This window comes from Euleptes europaea, chromosome 4 (assembly GCF_029931775.1).
Source record: "Euleptes europaea isolate rEulEur1 chromosome 4, rEulEur1.hap1, whole genome shotgun sequence".
Taxonomy (NCBI): Eukaryota; Metazoa; Chordata; class Lepidosauria; order Squamata; family Sphaerodactylidae; genus Euleptes; species Euleptes europaea.
The window spans coordinates 10,938,376-10,947,083 of NC_079315.1; positions in this window are offsets into that span (position 1 = coordinate 10,938,376).

Here is an 8,708-nt window from a genome sequence, read left to right on the forward strand (position 1 = left end):
TTCAATTCATGCAGTTCAAAAGGTATACAAGGTTCAAAAATTCATTTCTTCCCCTTAGGGATAAATCTTATAATTATATCCATTGGCAAATGTAATAGTCCATATGACTTAAAATCTATAGAGGATATAGTTGGAATAAACAGAAGTCATTGCAAATGTAACAGTTCCACAAGGGATACACAAAGTATATTAGTGCAGAGGTGTTGATTTTGGTTTGCTCAATTACCTGGAGGTTGGCAACCCTATGCAGCGGCCATTTTGTAGTTGTGCCATAAACTGTCTGAGGTTGCCATTTTCTCCAGAGGAACTGATTTGTGTAGGGTGGGGAGCAACTGTAATTCTGGGAGAACTCCAAGCCCCCCCCCCACAAGATGGCAACACTACAGCTAACATTTGCCTCCCCCTTTTGCAAGGGGAGAGCACTAAAATAGGGTTGCCAACCTCCAGGTGGTGGCTGGAGATCTTCTGCTATTACAACTGATCTCCACCTGATAGAGATCAGTTCCCCTGGGGAAAATAGCCGCTTTGGCAATTGGGCTCTATGGCATTGAAGTCCCTCCCCTCTCCAAACCCTGCCCTGCTCAGGCTCCGCCCCCAAAATGTCCAGGTATTTCCCAACCCAGAGCTAGCAACCTACACTAAAAACAGGCAAGAGTAATTAAATTTTCTTACCGCTGGTCTGTCTCTTGGGGCCCAAAGCAGAAGATGGGAGGTACCGCTATGGAGACTTTCTTACCTGGGCTTTGGGTTGCTAACCTCCAGGTGGTGAGATAAAGAAATACCTGTGCTGAGTCAAGTGAAGACTGAGATAATTAACAGCACGTAGGCTCCATATAATCAAAAGGTGGATGGGACTAAGATGGCAATAGTCTAGTTTCCGAATTTCCACAAAATAGACCGGACTGGGTAAGTGATCCTTCGCATCCGATGCTAGATTATAATAATGCCGTAGGCAACTAATATAGCTAATAATACTTACACACAGACTCATACAAAGTTTTTTAAACTTTTATTTTAGAAATCATAACTGGCAAAAAGCAAACAAATCCTTTCAGCCGACACCCCGTAGAATAATCTTTAGGAGCTGACGAAGTTATCGAAATGTGTCCAGACCGGTAACACATTCTCCTATTCCCGACACTTCGACCCGGCCCTGTCGAGACGGCTCTCTTGCCCCCTGCAAGAACCTTGCAGAATTCTTCGGGTCCTTAGTGGTCGTTTGACTCCGCGCAGTCCTCGTGTTCTTCACCTGGACTGAGTTAAGACTTGAATGTTAATGATTTATTTCTGGAAGCCTTTCATGGCATTTACTTTGTATCCTTAAGCATTCAACGGATACTAGACTATTGCCATCTGTGAAGGCAGGAAAAGCCATTTAGTGTCAACTTTTGCTTAGCATCACTATTTTCCATTTTGAATGCTTAGAAAACCGTTGTTATAATTGTAGAGGCCTAGCAGAGCCCATGAGAAACAAGGTGCACCTGCAAGATGTTGCCAAGCAGATAAGGCTGTGCAAGGCCGAACCAGCATACCAGCCTAATTGGGAGATGGGTTTCATCTGTGAGAAATTGGGAGGGGGGAATGACTTCACTCTTCACTCCTGAACCCAATCCAGCTTGAACCGGCCAGAACCATCTAGAGGTTTCGGAGAATTACTGTTCCTGATTGGAAGTCAGGGGTCATCTGACTGGGATTCAGATTGCCATAAGTTTAGCCATGCTTATGCTATACTAACTACTATCTATCATTATCACCTGAACTGCTTTGCCACATTACTCTGCTCAGATACAGCAATGCCGCAATGCAAGATACTAAGGCCTGAACCAGCTTAGCTTAAGAGTAAGGAACTTCAGCTATGTAGTAGAGTTGTAAGTATAACCAGCAAGACTTTGTTATTTTCTTTGCCAGTGTGTCTTTAAGATTACTGTACTCGCATTTTAATTATTTTCTTTTAAACTCTTAAATAAACCTTTTCATTTAAAAGGTGGTTTGAGTTATTTGACCTGACTCGGTTACGTTACAACACAACTGGAGCTCTGGAGAGGGCGGCCAGTCCTGACACCATCTTAGTCCCATCCATCTTTTGATTATATGGAGCCTACGTGCTGTTACAGTAATTATCTCAACCTCCAGGTGGTGGCTGGAGATCTCCCGCTATTACAACTGATCTCCAGGGGGCAGAGATCAGTTCACCTGGAGAAAAGGGCCACTTTGGAAAGTGGACTTTACAGCATTATACCCCACTGAAGTCCCTCCCCTCCCCAAACCCTGCCCTCCTCAGGATCCACCCCCAAAACCTCCAGGTATTTCCCCACTCAGAGCTGGCAACCCTACCTGGGCTCCACACTAGCTTACTTTTATCCTTGAGTAACAATGAGCCGCTGTCTTCCAAGGGTGCTGAAGCCAGTATATATATTTTCATCGAAGAGCTCCAGAGAAACTTCTGAGGCATGCCAGGATTCCAAAAAAAGAGCCATTTAACCCAAACCCCTAACCCTAACCCCTAACCCTAACCCCAACCCCAACCCCATTTCCAGGTGTGAATTTAGGGGTAGGTAGGGCTCTCTCGGACAAAAGAGTTTAGGGTGAGCCGATGCAGATCTTGAGTTCCTCTGAATGGTTCTTTTCCTTGGCTCCAAACATTAGAATGGGATCAAAATGGATCTGCCGTATCAGGGAAGCTTTGCAAAATCAGAGGGGAAGAAAGTTAACAGCAAGGAAATGCTAACTTGAGATATCACCACAATTGAATGAGAAATGAACATGCTGGGTTTTTTTTTCAAACAGAGATATCATTGACCAGAGTAAGTATTTGTCTGCCTTGGTTCCCCCCCCCCCCCCCGGCCTGGCTACCAGGGCTCCTAAGACATTTTCTAGGTCATCGATGCTAATTTTAGCTGAATTTGAAGATGGAAGAGATTCGTATGTGCGTGCTTTGTGGGGTTACGTGAACAAAAAGTACCCTCCCCTCGACATGGAGCTTCTTCATTCTTAATTTATAAGTTGCATTTTTCTGCCCTGGCTTGCAATATCCCCCCACGTCTTCTTTATTTCATTTTAACGGCTTTTCTTTGCGCTTGAGGGCATCTTTCAACTACCCACCCAGCCGGCCCTCCTCCTTGAGTCAGTAGTAGCCTGATCCTAGGCATGTTTACTCAGAAGTAGATACTACTACACTCAATGGGGCTTGCTCCCAGGGAAGAAATCTCTCTCCCCCTATACAAACATACACACCATCAGGAACAGCAGATGTCTACCTCATGATGGGAAACAATTCAAGAGATCCCTTCTGGAAGCCACTGATCAGACAATAACTGCCAATGCCTGGCCTGCTCGAATCTTTGCAGGACTGAGGCCACGATGCTTTCAGATTAACTCTTTTGTCCATATTAATGAATCATAGAATCATAGAGTTGGAAGGGACCACCAGGGTCATCTAGTCCAACCCCCTGCACAATGCAGGAAATTCACAACTACCTCCCCGCCACACCCCCAGTGACCCCTACTCCATGCCCAGAAGATGGCCAAGATGCCCTCCCTCTCATCATCTGCCTAAGGTTATAGAATCAGCATTGCAACGCTGACAGATGGCCATCTAGCCTCTGCTTAAAAACCTCCAGGGAAGGAGAGCCCACCACCTCCCGAGGAAGCCTGTTCCACTGAGGAACTGCTCTGTTAGAAAATTCTTCCTAATGTCTAGACGGAAACTCTTTTGATTTAATTTCAACCAGTTGCTTCTGGTCTGACCTTCTGGGGCCACAGAAAACAACTCGGCACCCTCCTTTATATGACAGCCCTTCAAGTACTTGAAGATGGTTCTCATATCCCCTCTCGGTCTTCTCCTCTCCAGGCTAAACATACCCAGCTCCTTCAACCTTTCCTCATAGGGCTTGGTCTCCAGACCCCTCACCATCTTTGTTGCCTTCGTTCCAGCTTGTCTACATCTTTCTTAAACTGCGGTGCCCAAAACTGAACACAATGAGGGCAATCTTTACAAGAAAAGGTTTCCTGTTCTACATTAAATAGGTCAGGGACGACATTATATTCACCTTCTAGCCACAGCCGGACTGTGTCCCCCGTGGGACCTGGCCCGCTCAATACAGGACACAGCTGCCTCTAACGTCTTTAGAGCCAATGCCTCGTGAGTAGACATTTGTCAAGCGAATGCTGGGAAGATGCTTTTTATTAGAGATTATGGCTTTTATTCGAGATTATTAGGGGAGGGGCTGTGGCTCAGTTTGTAGAGCATCAGCTTGGCATGCAGAAGGTCCCAGGTTCGATCTCCGGCATCTCCAGTTAAAGAGACTAGGCTAGTAGCTGATAGGAAAGACCTCAGCCCTGAGACCTCTGCCTGAGACCCTGGAGAGCCGCTGCCCGTCTGAGTAGACAATACTGACTTTGATGGACCAGGGGTCTGATTCAGTAGAAGGCAGCTTCATGTGTTCATGTGTTTTCGTGGCTAGGGTTGTCAACAGCCTGAACAAAAAATGTTCTGGTCTTTTGAAAGAGGTTTTAGGGTGTGGAAACGGGAAGTGGAAGTTGGGGCGCCCGGCCTACCGCTATAGTGGGAAACCTCCTGGCATCCTGGTGCTTGGGCTACTGGTGCCTGAGGTACTGGCGAGAGGATATGGTGGGTGAACGCAGTGTGCACTGGCACACTGTCGTCACTTCTGGTAAAAGCTGGAAGTGACATAGTGGACGCTCTTGAATGTACAAAAACGTACCCCATAAGTAGCACAGCTGTCCTTCCTCGCGAGCCGACGGGGTGCAGTGGTTAAGAGCGGTGGACGAAAATCTGGAGAACGGGGTTGGATCCCCCACTCCTCCACATGAGTGGCAAAATCTAATCTGGAGAAACGGGTTGGTTTCCCCTCTCCTACAGATGAAGCCTGCTGGGTGCTCTTGAGCTAGTCACAGTTCCCTCCAACCTCTCTCAGCCCCACCTACCTCACAGGGTGTCTGTTGAGGGGAGAGGAAGGGAAGGAAATTGCAAGCCAGATTTATTCTCTCTATGGTAAAACCATAAAGTTTTTGTAAATGCTAGAGCATCTAATGATCTCGCCTGGTAAATAACATCCCATTAAGCTTCTGTGTAAGGGGCAGGGCATTCCACCCACCCACCCCCGGTTCTTGGCAATCCTATTATAGCATTGGTAACTTCACAGCTGAAGTTTCCAATTGGGGTGAAGGATGGGGGAAATATTGCCAGTTATTTAGAGGGAGCTATAGCTAGATAGGGTCACCACCACGTATTCCCATCTCAGGATCTCCTCCTGAGAACCGAAACACTGGGCTCTCTTCAAAGGTTCCTTCTGCTCAGAGAAAGGCGTTCTCCTCTAGCTTTGTTGCGACCTAAGTTGGCTCTTAAAGATGAAGACTTTGAAAACCGCCTTCTCTCCTGCCCTTTCCTCCTGCCCTTTGGAAGCAATTATTTTCTTGTGGTTTAAAGGGGATAGACTCTCATGATATTTTGAACGTTTTCAAATCAGCGGTGGCCATTCCAAAACAGAGAGGACCACCCTTCCTGGCAGAAACGAACAAAACAAATTGCAGGCAGGAGGGCTTGCCCATCCTCCTCTGAGGATATCTTCTTCTGAGGAGAAACCTTCATGGTGAAGACCGACATTCTGTTTCACGGGCAAAGGGGCCTGGAATCAGCCACGTTTCCAAATACCCGATTGAGAAACGTTCAGGTCCAGCTCCACCTCCGTGAACTCTGGCCCAGCCTCAGGGATGGAGCCTTCTGGTAACCACGTCCATGGTCCTAACCAGTCTGAAGTCCAAGGCCATGCATGCAACACAGTGCCATTTCTCAGGCCAGCACACTGACCCTGCAAACATACGAATTTAGTTGCCTACGGTGTTTAAGTTTACTGTGACTGCTGTCTCCTCTTTTAGACTATATATTATATCAACTGAGGGGGCAGCCTGCCGTCTATCTCGGTCAGAATGATTGGAATGAGGCTCCATCTTGGGATTCTTGGGGATTGTTTTTAAATGAGATTTTATTGTTTTAAATTTATCATTTACTGTTATTCTTATGCCATTTATGCTCGGTAATTAGCAGCGCGTTCCAGGCTGAAGTGCCCTGCATATTTTTTTGAGTTCTTCACCCTGAACCGTCATTCCGGAAGTCACTGTGAAGCCAGCACATACCTGCTTCGCATTACTTAAGACCCCCTTTAACGTGAACTTTTTTCTTTGCTCCAGCCCCACCACGAAGCACCCACTCAGGGAAGCATGAAGAATCACAGCCGCAGGGTTAGCTATGCAAACGACGATTGCTAACGGCTGTGCAAACGAAGGAACGAAGGAGCAAACGAGTGGGTGGGGGGGGTGGAATTCGTTTGACTCTCTCCTCTTGCATCGGGACCGTAAATAGGCATTGTAATGGTCGGATTTTTAAAAAAGAGCTTTGAGCGAGCATCAAAATCGACCCTGCGTAAATGGCCTTATCGTTTTAATATTTCGTTGTGTTTTTAAATGATGTTACCTGCTCTGAGCCTGGCTTTGGGTAGGGAGGGAGGGCTGCAAATTGCAAAAATAAATAAATAAATAAATAAATAAATAAATAGCTTTAAGTTTGCCTTGGTTTTCTTTTCTGAGGGGATTTTAAAAAATAGGAAGTAGCAAAGAGGATAGTGCTGGTGGCAGTGGGTTGTTTATGGGGCAGTTCGAGCAACAGCCTGGAATTGAGGGCATTTAATTCAATAAGGGGGAAGAGCTTGTGTTTCTATTGGGCACTAGGGGGCGCTCTGAGACTAGCTATCAGAATCCTATTTTCCCACCAACATGGAGACAAAAATCAGGATTTCTAGATATGTTCACTCGGGCAGTAGCAGTAAAATACGCCTTGTTGACATGATTGGGGTGGTGGTGGCAGTTAGGGTTAATGATGCTGTTCTTCACAGAGGGACATGAGATCTGTGCAGGGCAGTGCTGAAGGAACAGAGGTCAGTATTTTGATTTCAACCAGCGCTTTATGTTTTATAAGTATTTTAACTGTTTTGTATTTATTTTAACTCTTTTAAAAAAAAAACTCTTTTAAAAGTCATTTTAAGGATGTCTGTTTAGGAGGGGGGGTTGACTTTTGTGGTTTTATATTGTAATTTTATCATGTCGTCTTATCATTCTGTAATGTAATTTTAATCATGTATGTTTTAGTTGGCTGCCTTGGTGGTCCTTGTAAGGGCAGAAATGTGGGGTGTACGTTTTGTATAAACAACAAAACCCCGCTTCTGTCATGAAAATGGAGTTGGCATTTGGAGCTGTAGGGGAGCCAGGATGCGTCTGGGCAGGATCTAGAGTTACATACAGGAAAAGCCCTGCTGGATCAGACCCAGGCCCATCAAGTCCAGCAGTCTGTCCACACAGTGGCCAACCAGGTGCCTCCAGGAAGCCCCCAAACAAGACGACTGCAGCAGCACCATCCGCCTGTGTTCCACAGCACCTAATACAATGGGCCTGCTCCTCTGATCCTGGAGAGAATAGGTATGCAGCATGACTAGTATCCATTTTGACTAGTAGCCATGGATAGCCCTTCTCCTCCACGATGTGCTCTCAGCAACGGGACTATATTTTGGAATACTATTCCTCTTGATGCGATATTCTTGATGGAATACTATTCCTCTTGATGTTCCATTCATTTTGGAATACTATTTCTCTTGATGTTTTTGTGATGTATTGGTTGTGATAGGATTGCATGAATTCATTTTTGTTCTGAAACACGATAGTTTGGTCTTGTGAATCTCGTTTTGGTCTTTTCAGCGTTCATTACAGTATTCATTGTAATTATTATTGCAACAATTTGACAGTTCATTCAGATATTGTTATTTATTCGATGGTGGCCTGCCTATGTTATTTCACATTGTATTTGGTATAGATCGTACGGGTTCAGACTCGCTCGCTTGCACCAATAATTGTCCTCCAACAAAATCATAATATATGTCAGGGATCCCCCAGCCTGGAACCCACCAAGCATTTTTAGAAAGTAGGCAAGGCTTTTGCCCAGCGAGAATTCTGATTGGCTATTGGAGAGCTATTGGTGTGAAAGCTGGACAATGAAAAAAGATGATAGCAGATTCCTTTGAAATGTGGTGCTGGAGGAGAGTGTTATGGATACTGTGGACTGCCAAAAACAAAAAACAAATCAGAGTTGGTTTTTATATGCCGACTTTCTCTTCCACTTAAGGAAGAATCAAGCCAGCTTACAATCACCTTCCCTTCCCCTCCCCACAACAGACACCCTGGGAGGTAGGTGGGGCTGAGAGAGAGTGACTAGCCCAAGGTCACCCAGCTGGCTTCGTGTGGAGGAGTGGGGAAACAAATCCAGTTCACCAGATTAGCGTCCGCTGCTCACGTGGAGGAGTCGGGAATCAAAGCCAGTTCTCCTGATCAGAGTCCACCGCTCCAAACCATCCCTCTTAACAACTATACTACGCTGGCCCCACTATACCACGCTGGGTTATAGATCAAATCAAGCCTGAACTGACCCTAGAAGCTAAAATGACTACACTGAGGCTGTCAAACTTTGGTCACATTATGAGAAGGCAAGAGTCACTGGAAAAGACAATCATGCTAGGAAAAGTGGAAGGCAGCAGGAAAAGAGGAAGACCCAACAAGAGATGGATTGACTCTATAAAGGAAGCCAGAGCCCTCAATTTGCAAGGCCTGAGCAAGGCTGTTAAGGATAGGACGTTTTGGAGGAC